Source organism: Panthera pardus, unplaced genomic scaffold, assembly GCF_024362965.1.
Source record: "Panthera pardus isolate Hobbes unplaced genomic scaffold, ASM2436296v1 HiC_scaffold_22, whole genome shotgun sequence".
Lineage (NCBI taxonomy): Eukaryota > Metazoa > Chordata > Mammalia > Carnivora > Felidae > Panthera > Panthera pardus.
The window spans coordinates 534714-560723 of record NW_026526788.1 but is presented as its reverse complement, the minus strand read 5'-3'; the positions used below and the strand labels follow the sequence as shown (position 1 = coordinate 560723).

Here is a 26010-nt window from a genome sequence, read left to right as displayed (position 1 = left end):
GGTATTGCCACTGGGGTAGGTGCTGTGTAGTTCAGGAAGTGCATGATTATCGAGGGAGGCATGTCAGAGTTTCATGCAGAAGCACAAATTGTTTTCTCCTAGTTTTTGTTGGAGAAAAAAAACAGGAGCAGGAGGCAATCCCCGCTGAAAGAAATCTCTACTTGCATTGGGGTATGTCATTTTTCCATGGGGCAACCAGAGGCTGCTGTGGAAAGCAACCCAGCCTCTCCTTAATATGCTCAAGGCTGCTAGCCTTGACAGAGAAGGCCCTAGCTGCTAGAATCACAACTGAGCAGATTCTCCCAATTGGTTGAAATCTTTTTTACACTATACTTTTATGTTTGTTTGTTTTTGCAGAGAAGGGCAATTGATAAGAAAACCAGCTCATATTAGGCATTTAATAAACAAAGAAAGGAAGAGTGATTTCCAGGTTCTCAGTTGTTCGAATAAGACCTCCAACATCAGTGTCCTTTACGCACCATTTTTTTGTAGTGTAACTTCTTTTTTTTAAGTTGTATTATTATTATTATTGTTATTTTTGAGAGAGAGCAAGTGGGGAAGGAGCAGAGAGAGAGAGAGAATTCCAAGCCCAATGTGAGGCTTGAACCCACAAAGAAAACTGTGAGATCATGACCTGAGCTGAAATCAAGAGTCAGATGCTCAACTGACTGAGTCACCCAGGTGCCTCTTGTAGTATAACTTCTTGGTTAAACAGGAGCTAATCTACTATTTTAAAATATAAAACAGTGTCAGTGGGGTGGTCCTGGTTGAAGGGAGGTAGAATCCAGAGCCCTACCCCCTGGGACTAGACACCCTTTCCCCACCTCCAACTCCCTCTAGCTGGCAACTTCCTCTGGGCATGGCGGGAAACCCATTGCCCACCCCTTCACCCACCCAGGGCTCCTGGGCCATGTGGCACCACTCTCAATGACCAAAGGTCCTCTATCCTAGACTTAATCCACTAGGAAAGTGAACTACAGATTCACACCTGTGGGAGGGGCGTTGAAAATCATCTAATCCAGCTCCCTGGCTTTATAGTCAAGGAGACTCAGGCCTGGAGCACTCTTGTCCTGGGAGACATGGTTAGATAATTATAGAACCTGGACAAAACATCAGGTCTCCCGGTGCCCATCCAACCACCTCATTTATTTTCCTGTATACCATGCTGCTTGCTTACATTTTAGAAAGATTAGAGGAAAACAGTACCAGCCAAAACAAAACAAAGGGGACTTCTTATTAAAACCCAGTTAATAGGTACGTATGGTTCTCTAGGATTATTCCTCGAGCAGTCTGGCTAGCCATTTTATTCTTTTGTGTATCTCAGACACTTCACATTCAACATGGAAATGGTAAACCCATAACCTCGGTGAGGCAGCATTTTGTCCCTCGTGGTTGCTTTTTAGCTCCGGGCTTCATACCTGGGGGTGGTGGGTGGAGGGATTTGATACTGAGAGACAGACAGGAAATCATCATGGAGAGGAAGGCTTATCATGGGCACAAGGGGTGTCCAGGGATCCCTCAGTGAAAGGAGCAACTTCCCCTTCTGGGTGCCCACAAGGTCTGGAAATCTCTTTCTACCACCTCCTATCACAGGCTTTTCTCCAGCAGTGAGCATGTCACAGGGGTTCATGGAACACTCAGGAAGTACAAAGACACATAACGTCCAGGCTTTTATCCTTTGCAAAGGCACAGGGGACCGCCAGAGGCCAGAGAGCAATCCAGCTTTGAGGATGCAGTCCTACCTTTTGTAGGAAGGTTCTATACTTCTCCAGCTAGACTCTGAGCAAGGGCGATGGAGTGTCTCTGCAGTCACCTGTCCCTGCTGACTCAGGGAGGAGACAAGCCTGACTCAGGCTAGTCTGGACTAGCTTGGGACATAGAGGTGGTGACATACAGAGCCCGGTGACTAGAGTGAAGCGCTCAGACAAATTGGGGCCAGGCCACTGGCTGAGGACCAGGGCCATGGACGTTAGTAATGGTCTCGCAATGCAGTTACGTGCGTGCAGGGTTTGAAGTTGATGTACATCTATAGCTTTCTATACTTATGGTTAACGTAATTGTTTAATAACCTACCGATAACTTATGCCATAGCATGAATTCAATTCTATTCACCTTATTATGTTGTCGCTTTGCAAATTCATGAGTTAAAAGAAATTGCTTCATGTGTGTTGGGAAATTAGAGCAACTATTGCTTGGAACTGTGCCTGTTGCACAGGATCCAGAATCGTATCCTCGACCTCGGTCTCCACGAGCTTCCTGCGGGAGATGAACCCGGAGAACCGTTCCAGGCAAAAGAACACTTTGACCCTGGCCTCCGTTGCCATTCTCTGGAACTTTGCTGTATATCCCGCGGAGCAGCCCGGCTTCGACTTCAGGTCATGATCCCGCAGCTTGTGAGTTCAAGCCCCGCGTCCAGCTCTGTGCTGACAGCTCGGAGCCTGGAGCCTGCTTCCGATTCTGTGTCTCCCTCTCTACATATCTGGCCCACGTGGACTCCCCTGGGATTTCTTGTCTTCACCTCAGGGGTGTGGCTGACCATGGCCCCATGGCCTGACCCAGATCAGGAGCTGTGGCTGTCGGGGCATTGCTACACCTGCTGTGTGTCCCCCCGGGGCTTTTGGACGGAGAGCTCCCAGGACCTCCTAGCTGCTCTCACAAGTTCTCCCAGTGCCCAGGGTCCCCAGAGTCCTCCCTGCCGGGACACCTGCCACCTCTGGAACTCGCACACACCCTTTCAGACGGGGGAAGGGCCGAGGGCACTCCTCATGGGGATGTGCTGCAGGAGGGGGCCTCCTGTAAAGTCACCCGCCAAAGCTCCTGTTCTCATCTTCAGATTTCACTTTAGATAGGTGTCAGAGGTCAGCCCAGGCTGTTGGAATGAAGTCTGGTGGGTTGTTGACCTGGAGCAGAGCAGAAATGTCTTCTCCCCGCTTTTAGGCCTGGAGGATATTGTGGGTAAGTGCCAAAATGCATGTGATGGGATGAGCCCTGCCCCACCTCTGCCATCACCCGCCCTGTTACCTCAGTCTTCTGGAGGCAGAATGCGGTCCCTGACCCTCAGGCCGTCTGAGGGCCCGCAGCTCCAGCAGGAAGCTAGGCGCTGGTCTAGGGCCTGCCTTACCCAGCGGTGACTGGTGTCCTCCCATCTGACTTGATGGGGAGATGCCCCGGAGAGCACACAGGGATGGTCACCGAGGGAAGAGGGAGGAGCCCGGGGGGGGGGGGCTCTAATGTGTCGCTTCTTATTAAAATCTCTCGAAGCCAGGGAACGTCCAAGGATGGAAGGCAACCCTGGGGATGGTGAAGCCTAGTGGTTCTCAAACTTAGTGCACCAGAATGATAGAGACTGTGTGTGAAGAGCTCAGTGTGAAGTTTGGGCCCCGGGTGTTCTGTGTTGCCCACCCCGCGGTGAGTGGTAAGCACTCGGCGGGAGCTGTCCCGTGGGGGAAGGTGACCCGGTGACCTGTTCGTCCCTCGTGCGTTGCTTCCTCAGGGAAGACTGGGCTGCGGCCAGGGATCTAATCATGCGAGTCCTGGACACGGAGGGAGTGACTTTGTGTAACAGGCTCTCTCTGGCGGGCTCAGGACACCCCGTTCTCCGAGCCCCAGCTCCGGCAGAGAGGCTCCGTGTTTATCCGGCCCTCACCTTTGAAAACTGCCAACACAAACGGGCGGACGGCTTGTTACCTGGGACACTTGATTAAGTAAAACCAGAGCTCTGTGCCCAGGGGGGCAGCTGGAGGACGGAAGGCTCTGGAGGGAAGGGTTATGTAAATACTGGCTGAATAATTGGGTTTGTGTGTTGATTAGATAAGGGCGGAGAAACTGAAGCCCGGTGAATAGCAATGAAGCTTCTAGGCTAGTAATGGCCTGATTTGAAAGTCTGAGGCAGGACCGCCTGGCACCACGGGGGTGGAGGGGGTGGAGGGCGGATTTCCCTGATGGGTCTGTGGCGGCTGAGATAATGCCTGGTGACAAGGGGACAGAAGTTAATGCCTGGTGACAAGGGGACAGAAGTGCGGGACCTCGGAGTCTGCATGCCCCTTCACAAGCCAGTCCCCAGGCCTATCTGCCCCACGTCCTGTCCTCAGGGGAATTACGAGGACAATCAGACAGATGGGAGCGCTGCCCCTGGGAGGTTAAAATCCTATTGAGGCTGAAGTCAAATTTTGCAGGTTAACCAAATCCTATGTAAATATTTGTAAGCATCACAAATGTCATGAGCAGCCATTTGTCGGCTGGGGAGTCAGCCCTGGGGACGAAGAAACAGCCGGGGAACAGCATGCACTGCCTGTGAGCTGGGTTCTGTGTACTAGCTGTCTTTGGGGCTCTGGGACATAGATGGCCTCATCTTCACTTCATTGGAGGGGAAACTGAGGCCCAGGAAGCTTGAGTAAACTCGCAAGTGTCCACCCTAAGAAGAGGAGGAGCCAGGATTCGACACCATGTCTGCCTCAAGGCACCGCCCATGAGACAGGAGCCTGGGCCGGAAGGACAAAAGGGACCCTGTTGAGCAGGTAGGTCAGCTCCACTCCCGAAGGTTCTTCTCGTTCCTGACCTTCGATGACCTTTGAGTGGTTCTGAGTCAGACCAGGAGGGCCTGAAGTGTGTGTCTCCCGACCCCGAGTCCCCATGTTGAAGTCCTAATCTCCAGTACCTCAGACTGTGACAGGATTTGGAGATGGGTCCTTTAAACAGGGGGTTGGGTTACAACGAGCTTATTAGGGTGGGTGCTAATCCACCGTGACGGTGGTCCTCCTAGAAAGAGGAGAGGGACACCCAGGTGGCTGAGTCGAGCGTCCGGGTGACAGTCGGTTGAGCGTCCGACTTCGGCTCAGGTCATGAGGTCACGGGTCGTGGATTCAGGCTCCGCGTCAGGCTCCGCGCTGACGGCTCAGAGCCTGGGGCCTGCTTCGAATTCTGTGTGTCCCTCTCTCTCTCAAAAATAAATAACTAAACAATCAAAAAAAAAAAAAAAAAAGAGGAAATTAGGAGTACACAAGCAGAGGGAAGGCCGCGTGAAGACACAGGGAGAAGATGGTCTTCTGCACGGCAAGGAGCGAGACCTCAGCAGGAACCGACCCTGCCGACAGCTTGATCTCGGCCTTGCAGCCTCCAGAAGTGTGAGAAGATACATTCCTGTGGTTGAAGCCCCACGGTCTGTGGTACTTTGTTACGCGGACCCAGCAGACTAATACAGGCAGAGGGCTTTGATCAGGGCTGCCCGAAGGCCTCTCTCTCCTCTGCTCTGCTCCAGATGCTTTTTAAAAAAAAAATTTTTTTTTTTTAATGTTTATTTATTTTTGAGACAGAGAGAGACAGAACATGAACGGGGGAGGGGCAGAGAGAGAGGGAGACACAGAATCGGAAGCAGGCTCCAGGCTCTGAGCCCTCAGCCCAGAGCCCGACGCGGGGCTCGAACTCACAGACCGCGAGATCGTATCCCGAGCTGAAGTCGGACGCTTAACCGACTGAGCCACCCAGGCACCCCCATTTATTTTTGAGAGGCAGAGAGAGAGACAGAGCATGAACGGGGGAGGGTCAGAGAGAGGGAGACACAGAATCTGAAACAGGCTCCAGGCTCTGAGCGGTCAGCACAGAGCCCGACGCGGGGCTCGAACTCACAAACCGCGAGATCATGACCTGAGCCGAAGTCGGACTCTTAACCGACTGAGCCACCTGGGCGCCCCCCTTTGCTACACATGCTTAAATCACACCAGTTGTGATTCCCACAGAGAACCATTAGCAAATTCAAGACTAGGTGGTTTGGGATGTAAGGATGATGGGAATTCACAGGCGTGAAAAGCTTCTTGGAACTGGAGTCATCAGAGGAGGCTTTATAAAGAATGGAAAGTGGCTGGTCCTTGAAGAATGAGGAGGATGGAGATAAAGAAAGGAGAAGAGAGAGGCCCCCAGGTGGGCGTTCCTGCCTGTTTTCAACAAAAAGTAGGCAGAGGCCTTGTTCCAGAGCCCTAGGGGTCTGTGCTATGACTTCCCTCTTGTGGATCTCCTAACCCCAGCCGCCCCCCACCCCGGTCACAATTTTTAATCCATCAAAGATACACCTCCAGCATCAAGGAATCTTCCGGGATCTGGTGAGTTATATGGTCCAAGCAGCCTGAACCTGCTGCAGGCGTTCCTTCTTGCTCAGTGACCCACTCAAGACTGGGAGCCTTCTGTGTCACCTGACAAATGGGTCAGAGAAGTGTTCCCATGTGCTATGTTTGCATCCTCTAAAACCTGAAGCGCCCTCCCTACCAAGCACTGTTCCTCCTTTGTTAGTGCAAGTTGCAACAATTTGTCCTCTACTGTGGACAGTATTTGCAGGAGTATTGGCTTTGGAAAATTTTCTTTGTCACCCGGTCTCCATATTTCCCCACTCTAACTAGGGGAGCATTAATAGCTTGATCTCAGGACTTCGCAGGTCTTCCTTGGTAGGGTAAATCCGCTCTAACCGTCTTACCTCCTTGAGCTAACTGACCCTTTCCTCGATCGTGTGAAAAGGAAATTGGTATCATTGCCTCCTATGTAGATTTTCTTTATGTCAAATCATCAAAGAGGCATCTCAATAAACTCTTGGGACTGGCTCCAGGCGTCCTTGTCCGAACACTGAGTCCCAACTCGCGTGTCAGATAAATTCTCCCTTACCCAGCCTATGCCTCCTCACTCCACATTATCCTCAACATTGTTCCCACATGCTTCCCAGTTTTTGACAGTACTGATGATCCAGGACTGCAATTCCTTTGGTATGTAAACTTTATCCTGGAACATGGGCTATATTTTCCCATTTAGGTGACTTTTGTCCTGGAATCAATCAGGGTAGCTGGGAGCAAATCTAGAGGAGAACAAGTATCATCATGCAAGTCATGTGCTTCAGGAAGGTCTTTTGCTGCTCAATTTCCGGGCAAAGGAATATTCTTTTCTAGGGAGGAGATTTGGGCTGCCTCTGATGGTTCACTGGATTCAGGACAGTCTAGAGGCTCCAAATTCTCAGTCCCATCCATTCAAATAATCTTGTTACAGATCTCAGAGTCCCACTTTTATTTATTTTTTCTCATCGGGGCCTTGACTTTGACCTAGAACACCTACCCAGACTCTGGATTCAGTCTCCTCTGTAACCATTATGGCTCTGCTGTGTTTACAGTTTGATCCCGAGCCTGATTTTCAGCCTAGCCTGCCCTGTGACTGCCGGAGGCTAGAGTCTCCTTAAGGCCACCGTATTTGAGTTGGCAGATGACTGCCCTGAGCTTATTATTTCCTCTTATTAAAAAGGTTTTCAATGCAGTTAAAAACAGTCAACTTCCTCCACGTACCATTCTAGCATCTAGTACCAAGACAATAGCTTGTCTTCTACTTGTCCCTCATTCCAGTTACCCGCAGATAAAAGCATTCAGTCTTTCACCATTAAGTGTGATATTAGTTGTAGGAGTTTTTTGTAGATAACCCTTACCAGGTTGGAAATACCCATCCATTCCTAGTTTATGAAGAGTTATCATCAGGAATGGATGTTGGATTTTTGTCAAATGCTTTTTCCAATGTCAACTGAGATCATATAGGGTTTTCTATTTTTGGTCATTTTCCGTATTATTGGATTTTATGTGTTAAAATTTTGTTTATAATTTCTTTTTTTTTAATTTTTTAAAACATTTATTTATTATTGAGAGACAGAGAGAGACAGAGCATGAGCAGGGGAGGGGCTGAGAGACGGGGAGACACAGAATCCGAGGAAGGTGCCAGGCTCTGAGCTGTCAGCACGGAGCCCTGGCAGGGCTCGAACTCACGAACAGCGGGATCATGACCTGAGCCGAGGTTGGACGCTTAACCGACAGAGCCACCCAGGCACCCCAAACTTTGTTTATAATTTCTAATTCTATGTTTATGAAAGGCAGTGATCTGTAGATTTCTCTTCTTGTAATGCCTGTGTCTGGTTTTATTTTCAGGATAATAGCTGTCCTAGAATGCACTGGGAAGTAGTCTCTTCGATTTTCTGAAAGAACTTGTGTAAGATTTGGTATTATTTCTTTATTAAATGTTTGGTAGAAGTTACTACTGAAGTTATCTGGGCCTGGAGATTTCTTTGTGAGAAGGCTTTTAGCTACAAATGCAATTTATTTGATAGTAATGGGACTATTCAGCATAATTAGTTTTCCTTGAGTGAGATTTGGTAGTTTGTGTATTTCAAAGAATTTATCCATTTCGTGTTAGTGTTCAAATTTATCGGCATAAAGTTGTTAACAAAATGTCGACATTTGAATATCTGTAGAATTTGTAGAGATAGTCCCTGTCTCATTTCTGGTAATAGTAAATGGCGTCTTCCTTCCCTTTTGCTTAATCTGTTGAGCTAGAGTTTTGTCAGTTTTATTGTCCTCTCAAAGAAACAGCTTTTATTTCATCGATTTTCACTATTATTTTTCTGTTTTCTGTTTTGTTGATTTCTACTGTAATTTATGTTGTTCTATCCTGTCTTTAGTTTTGGTTTTATCTGATTTTCTTTCCCCCTAGTTTTTAAAGTTTAAAGCTATGACCACTGATTTGAGACCTTTCTTCCCTTCTGATTAAGGCATTTAGTGCTATTTCTAAATATTACTCTGGTAGCATCCCACAAATTTTGAAGTGCCATGTTTTCATTTCCATTCCGTTTTAAGTAATTTATAAGTATCTATTTGATTTCTTCTTGACATGTGGGTTATTCAAAAGTATAATTTTTAGTTTCTAAATATTTGGGGATTTTCCAGAGATCTTACTATGATTGTTTGCCAGTTTAATTCCATTCTGGGAATAGAATATATAATGTGCGATTCGAATCCTTCTCCAATTTATTGAGGCTTCTTTTATGGCCCAGATCTCTCTTGATAACTGTACTTAAAAGAATTTTTATTCTTGTTGAGTGTTCTATAAATATCAATTATCTCGAGTTGGGTGATAATGTTTTTCAAGTCCTTGTATCCTAGTGATTTTGTCTGCTTGTTCTATCTATTTTGGGAAGAAGAATACTAAAATCTTTGGTTATAATTGCAGACTTGTTTATTTCTCCTTGTACCTCTTTTGAGTTTTTGCAATACTATCATGTGTTTTGAAGCTCTGTTATTAGGTACATAAATGTTTAAGATTGTTACATCTTTTTGATAAGTTGATCCCTTTATGCTTGGGAAATGACCTTTTTTATTCCTGGTAATTTCCCTGAAGCCTATTTTGTCTGATATTAATTTAATCATTTCAACTTTCATTTGACCAGTATTAGAATGCTATATATTTTTATATTTTTTTCTTTTAACTGACTTACGTCTTTAAAGAATGTTCCTGTAAGTTGTATATGTAGTTGGGTCTTTTTTTTTTTTTTTAATTTTTTTTTAACGTTTATTTATTTTTGAGACAGAGAGAGACAGAGCATGAACAGGGGAGGGGCAGAGAGAGAGGGAGACACAGAATCCAAAACAGGCTCCAGGCTCTGAGCTGTCAGCACAGAGCCCGACGCGGGGCTCGAACTCACGGACTGTGAGATCATGACCTGAGCCGAAGTCGGACGCTTAACCGACCAAGCCACCCAGGCGCCCCTGGGTCTTACTTTTTTATTCAATCTGACAATCTCTGCCTTTTAATTGGGATGTTTGGACCATTACATGTAATATTATTTTTTATATATGATTTATTTTTTTTAAATGTCTATTTATTTTTGAGACAGAGAGAGCAAGCACAAGCAGGGAAGGGGCAGAGAGAGAGAGGAGGACAAAAGATCTGAAGGAGGCTCTACACTGTTAGCAGAGAGCCTGATGTGGCCCTCGAACTCAGGAACTTTGAGACTGTGATGTGAATCAAAGTTGAACAGTCAACCAACTGAGCCACAGAGATACCCCTATACATACGATATATCTATCTATACATATTTTTTAATTAAAAATTTTTTAACTGCTTTTATTTATTTTTGAGAGAGAGAGCGCACAAGCTGGGGAGGGGCAGAGAGAGAGGGAGACATAGACTCTGAAACAGACTGCAGGCTCTGAGCTATCAGCACAGAGCCCTACATGGGGCTCGAACTTGTGAACTGTGAGATCGTGACCTAGTCTGAAGTTAGATGCTCAACCAACTGAGACACCCAGGCATATTTTTATATTTTTATAAAGTGTAAGTCTATCGTTTTGCTGTTTTCTATTTGTCCCATCTGTTCTATATTTCTTTTTTCTATTTTGATTTCTTTTAGATTAATTGAATATTTTTTGTAATTCCATTTTAACTCTTCTGTTGGCTTATTACCTATAACTTTTTAAGTTGTTGCCTTAAAGTTTATAACGTATATCTTCAACTTATTATAGCCTACCGTCATGTGATATTATACGATTTTATGTACACTACAATAACATATTTTCATCCCCCGACACAGACTCTATGCTATTGTTGTCATATATTTTATATTTTACTAATACATGTAAGTGCTAAAATACATTGCATCTTTCATGTTTAAGTGGTTACTTAGATTTTAGAGAGATTCAAAATAGAAGAAATGATCTTATATATTTACTCATGTAGTTGCCATTTTCAGTGCTATTTTTTTTTTTTTTGGCATAGATGTGTATGTCCATGTTATATCAAAAAAAAGAAACAAAACAAAACAAACAAAAACTTGACCTCGTATAGAATTTCACATAATAGATTCACATAATAAAATATACTCCTAAAATATATACTAAAGAGAAACGACATCAGAAAAGGGAGAGAAGGAGTAAGAGTATGTGTATAGAAATTTCAAAAAGAGAGTCAGTTCAGACCTCATTAAGAAAGTACCTTTTGAGTAATACCTAAGGGAAGTAAGCCAGGTGGATATCTGGATGGAGAATATTCCAAGTGCTAAGGCCTTGAGGCGTGTGTAGCTGAATAATGGCCTCTCAAAAATGTCCGCGCCCTAGTCCCAGAAAACGGAAAATGCTACATTAATGGCAAAAGAGACTTAGTGGATGTGACTAAGTTTATAATTCTGAGACGGAGAGATTATCCTGAATTATCCAGGTGGGCCCAATGTGATCACAAGAGCCTTTGCAAGAGGAAGGAAAGAGGGTCAGTCTGTGAAGGAGGTGTGAGAACATCGCGCCACTGGTTTTGAAGATGACAGAAAGGGCCATGCGCCAAGGAATGCCGGCGGCCTCTTGAACTTGGCCTAGGCAAGGAAATGGATTCTCCCCTGCAACCTTCAGGAGGAACTTGGCTCTGCTAACTTTTTGATTTAGCCCAGCGAGAACGATTTAGATTTTTGACCTCCAGAGCTGTAGGACAAACTTTTGTTATTTCAAGCCACTAAGTTTGTGGTAATTTGTTACACAGAAATAGTAAACTCGTATAAGGCATGATCATGCTTGATGTGTTTGAGAGGTAAGGAGTGGAGAGGTCATCTGAGGTCCTTGCAGGACGTTATAGGGACTTTGGTTTTTACTGAGTGAGGTGATTTGACTTATGTATTTTTTTAAATATATATATATATATTAATTTTTTTACCGTTTATTAATTTTTGAGACAGAGACAGAGCATGAACGGGGGGAGGGTCAGAGAGAGAAGGAGACACAGAATCTGAAACAGGCTCCAGGCTCTGAGCTGTCAGCACACAGCCCGACGCGGGGCTTGAACTCACGGACTGCGAGATCATGACCTGAGCCAAAGTCGGACGCTTAACCGACTGAGCCACCCAGGTGCCCCAATATATATATTTTTAAGTTTATTTATTTGTTTGAGAGAGACAGACATAGTGTGAGTGGGGGAGGGGCAGAGAGAGAGGGAAAGAGAGAATCCCAAGCAGGCTCTGCCCCTGTCAGCGCAGAGCCTGATGTGGGACTCGAGCTCACGAACCATGAGATCGTGACCTGAGCTGAAACCAAGAGTCGAATGCTCAACTGACTAGGCCACCCAGGCGCCCCTGATTTGACTTATGCTTTAACAAGATCGCTCTGGCTGTTGTGTGGAGAACGGGGGCAGAGGTGGCAGTGATAAAGGCAGAGCAGGGAGGCCACAGAGGAGGCCATCGCAGTAACCCAGGTACGAGGTGATGGGGGCCTGGTAAGCAAATTAACCCCTTGGCCCTTGTGACTGCCCCTGTGTTTTTCCTGAGTGTACTTCCCAGCACCCAATCCTCCTCCTTGATGACCATGATCTTTTTTTTTACCTTTATGCACACCTCCAAGTGCTTCTTAGTTGGCAGTCTTTTGTTATGTGCCTTGGCATCCTTCCCACAGTCCCTGATGAAGCTTACACGGGAGCTGCCGCTTCCTTCTCATGAACTGGTTGCTGGCGATGACTCCTTCTAATCATGATTATTGTCTTTTTCCAGCCTCTACTGAATCTGAATCTAAACCTCTAGATCTGTTGCCTCTGTATATTGTCTTCTTCTGTACTTTCCGATCGATCTTCAGTGGGCTTTAGACGGTTAAAAATGTATCTGGGGGAAAGTTTATATTTGACTTCAAACAAAACAGTGTAACCATTAACTATTAACTAACGGCAAGTATTTACGTGGGTCTTACTAGGCTTCAGGCTCTATTTAATATTATGTATTCATACCACATCACATAATTCTCACAAATCCAGGAGGGAGGTGCTATTTTCACCCCTTATCACAGGTGGGGAAACTGAGCTATCGAGTTTGAGAATTTCCTCTAGATCCCATAACTACTAAATGGCGGAGCTGGGACCTGAACCCAGAAAGTCCTGCACCAGCGTCCGTGCTCTCGAGTACCACCTGACACTGCCCTTCAAAAGGAGCCGAATTTTATATCACCAAGTAAAAGAATTTTCTTTCCTTTCAGCTGTTGCTGACATTGAGTCTTCAGTGAATAGGAGCATCATCATCTCTCAGTGGAAGAAGCAGGCGAGAGAGAGAGAGAGAGAGAGAGAAGAGAATGTTTTTATAATATGGGTCTTGGCCAGATAATAGAAGGGATGTTCCAAGGCGTCTGTCTCTGTGAGTATGGGTCTTGCAATGGAGCACACAAGAAATTTGGGTTTCATGTGAAAGGGTCAACACCCTCACTGCTTTCTACTCAAACACACATCCCATAGATGGCAGTTGGCAATTAGCTGATTGATTGATTTCAAGGGATTTAAAAAAAAAAAATTTTTTTTAACATTTATTTATTTTTGAGACAGAGAGAGACAGAGCATGAACGGGGGAGGGGCAGAGAGAGAGGGAGACACAGAATCGGAAGGAGGCTCCAGGCTCTGAGCTGTCAGCCCAGAGCCCGACGAGGGGCTCGAACTCAACAGACCGCGAGATCTGAGCTGAAGTGACCTGAGCTGAAGTCGGACGCTCAACCGACTGAGCCACCCAGGTGCCCCACAAGGGATTTTTTTAAATATGAAATTTATTGTCAAAGTGGTTTCCATACAACACCCAGTGTTCATCCCCACAGGTGCCCTCTTCAATGCCCATTACCCCCCCTCCCCCCCCCCCCACCCCCCATCAACCCTCAGATTATTCTCGGTCTTTAAGAGTCTTTTATGGTTTGGCTCCCTCCCTCTCTAACTTTTTTTTTTCCTTCCCCTCCCCCATGGTCTTCTGTTAAGTTTCTCAGGATCCACATAAGAGTGAAAACATATGGTATCTGTCTTTCTCTGTATGGCCTTTTGTATCGAAGGATTTTTTTTTTTTTAAAAAGTCCTTCAAAAGTCACAGGCTTAGACCCCTTCTTAAAAGTGAGGAAAATGCATGCTGTTATGGGCTGACTTGTGTCCCTCCAAAACGATGTTTGAGTCCTAACCCTCAGTACCTTCGAATGTGAATTTGTTTGGAGAGAGTCTTTACAGAGGCAACCAAGTTAACATGAGGCCATTAGGGTGGCCTAATCCAATATGTCTGGCATCCACATAGAGAGGGGAAATCTGGACACAGACAAGCACAAGGAGAGCAAGCACCATGTGAAGATATGGCAGAGATTGAGGTGAAGCTTCTACAAGATAAATAACACCAAAGTTTGCCAGCAAACTACCAGAAGGTAAGGGAGAGGCCTGGAACAAATCTTACAGCCCTCTGAAGGAAGCAACCCCTGTCAACACCTGGGTCTGGGACTTCCAGCCTCCAGAGCTGTGAGACAATAGATTTCTGTTGTTTAAGCCACCCCGTCTGTGGTACTTTGTTACGACAGCCCCAGCAGACTCATGCACGTGCAGACAGGTCTTACTGCAAAAATATCCCTGTGTTCTTAGTCTCTTCTATTTTCTCTCTTCTCTCTTGTTTTCATTTCTCCTCTTACTCACGTGTTCTCTGATGCTTGTGGTCTCTCTGTGCCCTCCCTCCCCCCTGCCCCCCAAGTCTCTCTCTCTTCATCCTTGGAGATTGTCTGCTTCAGGTGGTTCTAGGACCCAGGGGACATGGCTGACATCTTAGGGGCCAGTGACGTATTAGAAACTGTCTGGCTCCACCCCTGAATTCCTCAGCTCGGTTAACACATTGCCTGGCTTTAAAGAAATGCATTCAGGAGGGCACTTGCTGGGATGAGCACTCGGTGTTATATGTAAGTGATAAATCACTAAATTCTACTCCCGAAACCTAACGTTAACTAACTTGAATTTAAATAATCCTAAAAAAAAGAAATGCAACAAAGGCAGAGGTCAACCCTGCCGCTGGGCCAGGACAAGTTTTGAAGGGTAAACCCAGCCCTTCTGGTTTGCTGAGCCACGGTCTGACTTCGAAGTGTATTATTGGAAGATATTTTGAACCCTCTCATGATGCAGTGGGGGCACTGTGCACCCCACTGTGCCCTCTGTCATCTCTCCCACTGAATCAGGGCTAGTGAGGCAACATGCCAGGCCTTTTGTGACCTCTTACCTCCAGATTCCCAGGGAGGGCAGTAGATGTGGACCCTGGAGTCTACCTGCCTTTAAGCCTGACTCTATCACTTCTCTTGGCTTCCTCACCTGTGAAATGGGGACAACAGTTGACCTCACAGGGTTGTTCTGTGCACTGACATGAGATGGGTAAGTCACGTAGAATGTGGCCCGGAAGACAGGAACTGTTCAAAGAAAAACACGTGCCCTGTTCTTCTCCCCAGCCCTAAAGTGGGGAAGGACACGTTTGCTCCTGACTTTCCGCAACAGAAAGGGCAACGAAGTGACTATGTCCCCAGAGGAGCTGAAAGGGGAGGGCAGCCTTTCGTGTAGCCAACCTCTGTCCTTAGTGGCAGGGCAGTTAACAGACACTGACTGGCAGAAACTTCTTTAGAATGTGAGGGGTATGCTACCATGGATCAAGTTCCTCTGAAGGTTGATTGATGGTGGTGGCCAAGACCTTGCTGTGCAAGTGCTGGCCTTCACCATGGAACCGGCCCTGGGCTGACGGCTGTCTCCCTGCCCAGTGCCTGGAATGCTGCAAGGAAGGGCCCACATTGGCCTCTGTCAACCTGGGGCTATTTATTAGAACTAGGGGCCGATAGGAAGAGCCTCGTTCTGAGCCTCAAAGATGTTGCTTAGACCCTCTCTCTCCCCACTATTTCTCTGACCCTACTTGGAGGCAAGTTCCCTTCCCATCCCATTTCAGGTGTAGTTTTAGGTTTATTTCGATTCTGGCAAGGTGTAGTGATTTACGATAAAGATTTCTTTCATTGCTGGCACGCTTCTGCATAGTAAACATTTATTGGACCTGCCTAGAGCAGGTGCACCAGTCAGTTGCTCTGGGTGTTTGGGAGGAAGGCTGGGTGGTTATTTGGAGGGGTTAGAAACGTATGTGCTCAAAAACACCATCTCTAAATCAAGACAGAAACTGAAGCTACATTTTGAGCACAGGTTTTTTTCCTTCCCCCTAGAGAGTGGAGAAAGGCAAAGTCATTCTTGGGTTGTGTCGTTGATTTTGGATTTTATGGCTTGAGCGTGACTAGTGTAAACTTTGCTACTCAGAGTAGGTTTTCCTACGAAAGCCTAACAGTGAGTGTTCTCATGAACGCTCTTGTCACATTCCCCAGCCCCAGCTAGCCACGGGCTCTGATGTCTCTGGGACCTCACTGACCTTCCAACCATAGGCTCAGCCCCTTCAAGTTTCTGAGCCACTCCCATTAGCAGATGGACTCTAAGTCTCCGTAGCAGTCCGAGGTCTCATCTGCTTGTGGAAACTCTGACCTCACACATGGTCTCAGGACCACGGGCTCCCCTAAATGCAGGGTTCTGTCCCGACTCCTTCATTTGCAATCTCCATAGAGAGCAGCAACCAACGTTTTCTGAGCCTTCGTTGCATGTAGGACATTGATGGCTACAAAGAGGGAGGCTGTCCCCAAGGCGTGCCATTCTAGCTGGGGAGATAGAAATGGAAGATTCTAACACAAGGTAATAAAAGAGAGGTAAGAACAGAATACCACAGGAGCCTTCCGCAGGGACCCCTAACCTAGACTGGGTAAAGGAGACTAATCTAGGGAAGATTTCCCAAAGGAAGTAGAATACTCCCACCCCACGCCTGGGACTGGAGCCCCGATTTTAAACCTCTGCTGCATATGGCTGGGTTCTGCTCTAGGTCACAGTCCACCTGAACCTAGGACACCCCATCGCTGCCCTTAAGTATCGCATTACCTGAGGACTCCTGGTGCCTTATCTGCCCCATGTACCAAAACCCCAGCCACAGTCACCAGCTGGGCCCCACATGGGTTCCCCACACTCAGTCATTTCTTTGGGATCCAGTCCCAGACGGTGATTTGCACTCTTTTTGGGGGCGGGGGAGAGGTCTTTCCCTAGTAACCCGGCTGAGATCCTTGCTGTCCTTCTGAGCTAATCTGAGTGAAGGCAAGATCTTTGGTGGATAGTACATTGACTTCCATTCTCAGTACAGCCAAAGAATTCTGCCCTTGACCTTCAGTGGGCTGGTTTTGGGTTACCTTGTGTACCCTTCAAAGTGCCACACACAAGTGGCGCCTGGGCGGCTCAGTCAGTTAAGCGTCTGACTTCGGCTCAGGTCATGATCTCGCGGTTCGTGAGTTTGAGCCCCGCGTGGGGCTCTGTGCTGACAGCTCCGAGCCTGGAGCCTATAGCCTGCTACGGATTCTGTGTCTCCCTCTCTCTGCCCCTCCCCTGCTCGCACTTTCTCTCTCTCAAAAACAAATAAACATTAAAAAAAAAAAACCAACAACAACAACCAAGTGCCACACACAAGAGGCAAAGCCAGATTCTCAGGGAACAGAAAGGAAAGGAGCTGAGTAGCGGAGGGGCAGCCTTTTCCTCTTTGGAAAGTCACGAAGACTCAGCCTGTCTGCTGGATTATATCTGAGTTCATTAGCATCAGAATAAAAATAAAAATAACATTAGCTTCATTATTCATGAGCCCCTGGATTATATCTGAGTTTATGCTAATAAACCCAGAAACTCAGATATAATCCAGGGGCTCAGGAATAATGAAGACACTGCTATTACTTGGAAAACGCCAAGGACTTAGAGTCTCTCTCCCAGGAACCAGGGACCCACATCATTTGTGACATTTCCCTGAGGCTCAATTCTTTCTCTAAATTCTTCCCCAGACTGACTCTCAATCTGCCCAACTCAGTTGGAAATGTAATCCTGGCCTGCCTTGCAGTATTTTTTCCGTTTATAAACTTTGTCTCTGCAAGTAGACGGTCAAGGCCTTGAAGCCCAGGGCTGTGTCACACTTCTTTTGATCACCCCCCCACCCCCGACCCTGCCACCCCTTCCCTAGAGCTTTGCCAGACTCCGTTTAAATGCTCGCTACACACAGGCCTGGAATGATGAAGGTCATCTGTTATTTTAACATTTGTTTTTGAAGTGGTATATTTTTGAGCCACCTTTTAGGTAGACAGGTTTTGAAGCTTATGTGAGAGATCTGGGCCATCCAAAGGGGCGTGTGTACTTTTCCTTCACGTCTTGATGTTCAAGTGAGCTTTTAGAGATTGCTAGAAGGCAAATTAGGAGCAGACTCAAGGGACCAGCCATCCCTGGGAACTGTAAATGGTGGCCTAACCCCTGAGGAATGTGTGTACAGAATAAGAATGGGGGTGAAACAGAGTGGGCTGGAATGAGGGGTGGGGTCCTCTTCTCATCCCTGCATGAGCACCACACTCTCTGGGACAGGAGATGGTTGGTAGCCTTCCCTGTTAGGCCAAGTGACGCCAGGCTGAATCCAGTGTCTCAGCAAGAGATGGTTTCATTTGTCTGCAAAGAGATGGGAACGTGAAGGGGCGCCTGGGTGGCTCAGTCAGTTGAGCGTCCGACTTCGGCTCAGGTCATGATCTCACCACTCGTGAGTTCGAGCCCCGCGTCGGGCTCTGGGCTGACAACTCAGAGCCTGGAGCCTGCTTCCGATCCTGTGGCTCCCTCTCTCTCTGCCCCTCCCCTACTCTCACTTTGTCTCCCTCTGTCTCTCAAAAATAAATAAATGTAAGAAAAAAAAAAAAGATGGGAACGTGAGAGGTTGAAGAAGTTGACTTAGGTGGGGTTTCAACAACCAACGATGCACAGCCTTTTATCTCTACCCCGTTGTGCTAAGTCCCCTGGGTCTCCTGCCTGGATCTCCCAGCTTGATCCACCATTGGACCTATTTGTCTATTGATTCGGACACCAACCAGTATGCTGGGATTCAATTCTGGCACTAACTACACGGAGTTAGAGCAGACCCCATAAATCAAAGGGTGTGGCCCACAATAAGACTGTTCTCATTTCTGACTGACTACCTGCAAATCTGGGAGGTTCCCACGATCCCCCTCAGGTTTGATAACTCACTAGAGTGGTTCAAAGAACGCAGGAAAGTGCCATGCTACGGTTACCGTTTTATTGTAAAGGATGCAAGTCAGAAACAGCCAAATGAAGAGGTACGTACGGCAAGTTCTGGAGGGTTGCAGACGCAGAGCTTCTGTGTTCCGTCTCTGTGGAATCAAGGCACGTCACCTTCCCAGCACAGTGACGTGTTCCCCAACCAGAAGTCTCCACCAAGCTTCAGTGTCCAGAGTTTGTTTTGAGATTTCTTTATAACGGCATGGTTGATTGAACCATTGGCCATGTGACATGCGGCTTAACATTGGCCATGTGACATGTGGCTCAACCATCAGCCCCCCACCCTTCCCTGGAGGTTGGGAGGTCAGGCTGATGCCAGTGGCCCTAACTCGCTAATCAATCACATGGTCGGTCTTTCCAGCACGATCAGAGCACCCTGAAACTAACCGGGGGCCCACGTGAGTCAGCTCATTAGCATAAACTCAGATACAATCCAGGGGCTCGTGAATAACGAAGACACTCCTATTGCTTGGGAAACTCCGAGGACCTAGAGTCTCTCTCCCAGGAACCAGGGACAGAGGCCAGTCAGATTCTTTATCGTATGATACTAGCTTTTAGCCTTCTGGTTTTATTTTCCAGATTCTGACTCATGCGTTGGCTGTGAGCTTGAGGAAGTCATGACATTCTCTATAGAAGGGAACTGGAGCGATCCCTCAACTCAGCGCAGATAACATTCTGATAACAGGAGCTTCAAGATCACTGGAAACAAAACACTGCTGTTCACTTGTGCGGTCTGGCCCTTGCAGGTTGGTGCCGCTCTGTCCCTCAGGGGCTTCCTACTGGGCCCCAGGTTCACGGAGAACTTCATTAGAACACGGCCGGCTGCCGTGGCAGAGGGGGAGAAAGAGCGTCTCCAATCAGGCGTGGGCCCTTATTATGCCTTCTCACTTCCATCCCTTTTCATTGGCCAAAAGACGGGCTTCTGTCGAGGGATGACCGTGACCCAATCTGAGATTTAGGGAAACAAATTACTGTCCAGGTGATAGAAGGCCAAGGCAGAGACAGGAGGAAAGGAGGGGAGGGGTGTCAGAGGCCGTGGGGATCAGTCACATGAGGAGGCAAGGGCAAGGAGGGACCCAGGGGGTTCCTGAGGGGTCTAGCTTGGGGAACGTGGGGGCAGTGGCACCCAGGAGGTCAGGAGAAGCCGACAGAATGTTCTCTGCCTTTGCAGGATGGTGCTGGAGGCAGCATCTGGGCTTCCAGCCAGCGGGGGCATATAGGGAAAAGAGACGTTTCTTCTTCTCATAAACAATCAACCCATCAATAAGCAGGCGGCCCTCTTAACCTGAACTCCCTGTGTTAACCGAAAGCCAGGAGGACTTTGACCATGCAGGCTCCGTTGCATAACTCGTTTCAATGGGCTATTGTTTTCCTGCCTGGATTTTTTCCATGATGGAAATGATTCGTGTGCCATGCTGGGCAGGAGATCATATGTAAATGCTTCCTGGGTTTGATCTCCATACGGGGCATGAATGAATGCTTGTGCGAAGGCACAGAGTAGGTAGTAAATGGATTTAATTAACTTCAAGTATTTGAGCCATCATGGTGGGCAGTGGTGACCTAAGGTGTGGGTACCTGCTGCTTTCCAGCTTGGTCAGCACCCGCAATTGCCACATTTCGTGCTTAAACCACTCAAAGGAGTTTGACGGTGGAAAAGCCAGGGTGGAGGTAGGGAAGTCAGGCCGGGAGCCAGGTGTCTTTAATGTGTTTCTGCTTTTGCTGTGAACCTGGGCAAGTTGTGACATGTTCTAAAGATTTACCCAACTGTTCAAGGACAGTGATGGGGGGAGGGGGGTGGGAAGTTTGTAGAGAGCTCCCGAGAGGAATTCTAGATGCCAAGCCACCTTCCAGAAAGAAGAAGAGGTTCGCTTTCCCTCCCTCCGCCACGGGAGTGAACAGGGACACTGCGGTTTGCAAAGGAGCCCCTACAGCCTTCCCCTTGCCCTTCGCCAACCACAGTGGACTCTGTCTTTGCCAGCTGCCTTCCTGGGCTCTTCCGTTGCGGAGTCAGGGCCAGGCGGGGAGAGAAAGGACTGGAGACTCCTGGAGGCACGTGCTGAGGAATGGCCGTGGCAGGAGAGTCAGAAATTTCCCGACGGGAGAGAATCCGTAGTGGAGGTGAAATGAAGGAAGCAGACAAGGAAAGCCAGCTGTCCACTGGGGACTGGGAGGGGGCAGGCTTTGCAAGGAGGGGTGGCGGGGAGGGGGCAGGGTGAGAGAAAAGTTACGGACGGTCAGTGGGAGAGAAGGAGAAAGAGGACTTCAGAAAAGTCTCCTGTGCATGAAACGCCACCCCCCGACGTCATCTTGAAATCTAAGTATGAATTGACTTGATCTTTCATTGAAAATTCTAGTGAAATGGTTCTTTCCTGGAATCCGCATGTGCGGCTTGGGGGCTCCCCGGAATCTGAGCTCCTCTGTGGCTTGGGTCACTGTGGGAGCTCACTGCTAGCCAGAGACGCCCCGCCTGGAAGGGCAGGGGTCTGCGCCTGGGCTTTACCCAGAGGCCTGCTGGGCAGGGCTGGCGGCCTCCTGGGGCCTCAGCTTACCCAGCTATAAAACTAAAGGGCTCTGCCCACTCCCTCCTTGACTTTAGCTTCTCTTTGAAAGCCCCTCAGGGGCAGGCCCTGTCTACACTTCTGTGCAAGGGCGGGCACTCACTGCAGGTCTGTGGAGCAGGGAGGAAGGTGTAGGCATCCAGGGCGGTCCCTTCTTCAGCACCGGAATCTTTTGGCCACATTTCCTTTCCTTTCCTTTCTTTTACTTTTATTTGCGAAGATGCGGCTGGTCGGTCAGCTTCCTCCTGTGTCCTCCCCACCCGCAAACACTGGAAAGCTAAGCCCGCACCTCGCAGATCCTCTGCGCGCAGGTTCTGGACGGGACGCGGGTTCTGCATGGGACGCAGGCTCTGCCGGCCAAGGGCACCGGAGGAAACTACTTCGCGGTGGAGTTATGTGGGGAGACAGAGGCAGGGCGGGAGTGCTTTTAGAGGAAGCACTGTGGCTTGATGGCCGGCAAGCTCCTGATCGTGGCAGGGGAGCGGGGATGGGTCGTTTGTCACCTGGTCCTGTGGTGTGGCTTGGGGAGTTGAACCTGAGACCCAGCCTGGCCTGCGTGAGCTGTCCCACAGATTCTGTGAGCCTTTTGTTCCCTTACAGGCCGTCCTGTTCTGCTTTCAGACAGATGAGTTTCCCTGCAGCCGAGTCCTGCCTGACTCCCAAGAGAACCCTGGTCCGAAAGGCAGCTGTGAGGAGCCTGGCCCGCATTCAGGGGCGACTTCGTGTTGCGATCCCGGCCACCATGTCACAGGGACTGATGTGGCTGGCTGGGTCCTTGACCTTCTGCTGTATGCCTTACTTCTCTTCCCCTCTGGAACCCGGTTGCTCACGTCCAACCCGGAAGGGGCAGTGGCTGAGATGGAAGGGGAAGAAAACCTGAGAGGGGACACTGTACCTCTGGGCTCTGTGCATGGGTAAGGAGTTTCTCCAGACGCGGGCTTTCTCTGCTTCTGCTGCTCTGATCCCTCTCCTGCCCAGAGCTAAGGCATTGTCACTGTCTCTGGTGTATTTTTAGCTATCCTGTTCCTTGAAAGCCTTTCCGATTTCTCTGACGTTGATTTTCCAGAACAATCCAAGGGTGGGTCGATGCTTTTATGTTTCTAATTTTCCATGCTTTGTTTACTATAAGAGCAAACATACATGTTACAAAGGCTGTTTGTACGTTTGGATAATTAACTTCTCCTAGTGGTTAAGGCGGAGGGCGGAGAGGGCACGAGGTGGAGAAAGAGGGAGGAGGCTTTAGAGTCAGACCCGGCAGCTTTGAATCCGGGCTCACCACTCATTAGCTGTGTGGCCTTGGAGAAGCAACTAAACCTCTCTGAGCTTCAGTTTCCTCCTCTGGAGATTGGTAATAGGAACAGTCTCCAGCTCACTGCGCTGTTAGAAATTGAAATAAGATAATGAATCTATAATGATTTGGTTGGTTCATGGTACTTATTAAGGGCTCTTCTTTATAAAACTCTTATTGTAGTTCGCCTCAGTGTTTTCGTCTGTAAAAGGGACAAATAGTAAAACACCATGAACAAAATAATACAGAACTGGCTCTAGAGCAAGGAAGTTTGTATGAAGCAAACCCAGTGGGCCTTGTCCCTTAAGGCTTACTGGCCTGACAGAGGGTAAGAGGAGATCTGAGTGGTTTAGGGGAGCCGCTGAGGAAGGTAAGAGCCAGGCTCATTTAAAGGGATGTGGGGAGGGGCGCCTGGGTGGCTCAGTCGGTTAAGCGTCCAACTTCGGCTCAGGTCACGATCTCGCGGTCCGCGGGTTCGAGCCCCGCGTCGGGCTCTGGGCTGATGGCTCAGAGCCTGGAGCCTGCTTCAGATTCTGTGTTTCCCTCTCTCTCTGCCCCTCCCCCGTTCAGGCTGTGTCTCTCTCTGTCTGAAAAATAAATAAACGTTAAAAAAAATAATAAAAAAAATAAATAAAGGGACGTGGGGAGGATGAGCCTCTGTCTCTTTCCTTGCCTTGTACTGGGATTGATGTCCTCTCACCATGCACAGACCTCCACAAAAGGGCCAGCAACAAGCAGGTCTAGGACTCTCAGGGTAGGTTTTCTTTCTGTTGAACATTTACATATGGAGTCTTCCTTGGGATAGAGGACTTCTGGGCCATGAAGAGGGGCTCATCATCAGGCTAGAAGCAATCTCATAGGGTCGAAGTTGGGTATAATAAGTTCTCCTTGGTTCATCAGAAGAAAGGAGAATCCGCTTTGCCTAAATGATTACGTAGCCCCCGAAACACTAAAGGTTGGGGGATCCTTGAAAGTTTTGTACGCCAGGCCTCCGAGAACAAAACTATGGAGAGGTGTAAAAGGGGGGAGGAACTACATGTTTGTCCCTCAAACTCTCTTCCACAAATGTTTCCTCAACTTCTGGATCTACAATCACTTCAAATATGGTCTCTAGGATGAGGTATTTTGGAATTCGTCTGAATAAACTTAATTCATCTCTTCCGTCAACAGTCTTCGACTCAACTTACCCTCAACATGAAGTTTGTGCGGAATGGAAGTTCAAGACGTCTCTTTTCCAGGAGACTTTGCAGTCTTTCTTAATCACCAAAAGTTTGCCTTAGGGTTCATCGAGAAGATCCAACCAACATTTTCAGATGGGTGTAGGCGTGAGAATCGGATCTCTCCCACATGGCTTTGAAGACCCCAGCAACAGTCAGCTTCCACGGTGTGTGGGGCTCTGGGCGTGGGTCGGAGGGCTGGCCCCAGGCTCCTGTGGGGATACCCCGCTCCCCCACCTTTCCCCCAGGGACCCCTTTGTGGCTCCCAACATGCTGTCCCGCAGAAAGCTAGTGCTGGCCGCATCTGTTCCTTGGGCTGGTCAATCCCCATGTTAAGAATGGGTGGCTCAGTCGGTTAAGCGTCCGACTTCAGCTCGGGTCACGATCTCACGGTTCGTGAGTTCGAGCCCCGCGTCGGGCTCTGTGCTGACGGCTCGGAACCTGGAGTCCGCTTCGGATTCTGGGTCTCCTTCTCTCTCTGCCCTTCCCCACTCTCACTCCGTCTCTGTCTCCCTCAAAATAAACATTAAAACAACTTTTAATTAAAAAAAAAAAAAATGCAAAGGTCTGATCACTTGTTCCACCCCCGCCCCCGTTTTGAAAACTCCTAAGCTCTGGTGTCTGTCACTGAGAATTATGTTTGTTGGAATTAGCTTCACGCAGACTTTTCTCTTTGTCACCTGCCTGACCTGTTTAGCAAACACACAGCGTGTCTTTAAGTTCCTTGCCCCATGTATGTTCTTCAGTCGAAAAAATTTTTTCCCCTTATTTCCCACTCCTCTGCTAACTTCCTTTAGGTATATCCCTACTTCCTTCTTTCTCCTGGACCGCTTTTAGTCAAGGGATCCTTGGGTTCCTGTGAGTTGGCTGGCCTTCTCATTTTACATCTGATTTACGAAGAAACCTGGCCTTCTCAGACCTTCCCATGCTTGCTTGAAATACCATCCAGTGAAGTAATGGATCTGAAAAAAAAAAAAAAACAACCCGAAAATCGCTTTTCAGTCTCCTTCAAAAATTCCTTCGTCTCTGGTTGCGACACACAGAGCCAAATCGCAGATGGAATACATTTCTTCATCTTTAAAAACACCAACTGCTTTTTTTCCTTATTTGATTTTTTTTTTTTTTTATAGTCACACTGATTCTCTATCTAGCCCGTGTCTGTTCCTCATCTCCCCGGTCTCCCAGTTCTGTTTATCATGAAAATAATCCCCAGAAACATGAAAACGTGGGCTCTCAAGGGGGTCATCCATTTGGGGGGGGGACAAGCTGGCTTAAAGGATGAGCAGTACATAGGGGTACAGGGAACCCCACTTTCAGACTCTGACCATAGGTTTGGCAAAAAGCATCTATGAGTCTTCCCCTATTCCCACAAAAAGAGTGGGGGTTCTCACAACTCGGGGCACACGGCAGTGAAGGAAAACTTCGCTTCTATGGCAGAGAAGTTAAATCTTCCCAGCTTTATAGCTTGGATAAAACAGAGGAGTAAAAGTCTGCCCCCAGGTCTCAGATGTTCTGTGTGGCTTCTTTGTGGACCGGTTTTCCGTCATGTTTTAAGTCTTGATTAGTCATTTCATACATTTATAAAGTGTGGGCTGTGGATAAACTGTAACGTTTAACACAAGGTATCAAGGCCCTAGTCCTTGTGGCATGCAGGGAGTAACGATTTGGTGACAGGCTGAGATAAGCTCCTACATCATTATGTTTCAAAAAGAACATAACCACCAAGATGTCGTGAGGGACAAGATCATATCCTTCTGAGGGAACAAAAGAAGGCAGAGTGGCACGAGAGCTCAAGAAAGCGACAGAGGAAGGGTAAATTTGGAGAGTTGAGGAATTAATGGGAGAAAGCCTATCTGCGAGATTCAAAATCCTATGACTATCACGTGCCTATTCTATAACGATATGTATTTTACTTAAAAACGAAAACATGGGTATGCTATCTCTGTAACTGATTATAAAAATAATTACGGCTCTATTTACAATTCTGTTGCCGAGGACCACAATACTTTAGGTCAGTTTTCTCTACTTTCTTTACGAACTTATTCATAATAGTTCACTAAATCGCAAATATTAATAATTTCTTTAAAAAAAACTTTTGTTTTTAATGTTTGTGTATTTTTGAGAGAGACAGAGACAGAATGCGAGTGGATTGGGGCAGAGAGAGAGGGAGACACAGAATCCGAAGGGGGCTCCGGGCTCCGAGCCGTCAGCG

At 47.7% G+C, this 26010-nt stretch overlaps 2 long non-coding RNA genes across 2 annotated transcripts in view; one reads left to right on the top strand and one right to left on the bottom strand.

Annotated features, from left to right (window-relative positions):
- LOC109248962 (uncharacterized) overlaps positions 1 to 22696 on the top strand; it is an 87915-nt gene extending 65219 nt beyond the window's left edge. The window contains exons 4-6 of the long non-coding RNA XR_002072374.2: positions 12786 to 12940; positions 19315 to 19481; positions 21894 to 22696. This is a non-coding gene — a long non-coding RNA (uncharacterized LOC109248962). The remainder of the gene's footprint in view (positions 1 to 12785; positions 12941 to 19314; positions 19482 to 21893) is intronic.
- On the bottom strand, positions 1126 to 3725 carry LOC109248963 (uncharacterized). The gene is made up of 2 exons (XR_008425013.1): positions 3464 to 3725; positions 1126 to 2939 (listed from the first exon to the last, which is right to left on the bottom strand). It is a non-coding gene; the product is annotated as an uncharacterized LOC109248963 (long non-coding RNA).
- Positions 22697 to 26010: the final 3314 nt, after the last annotated feature.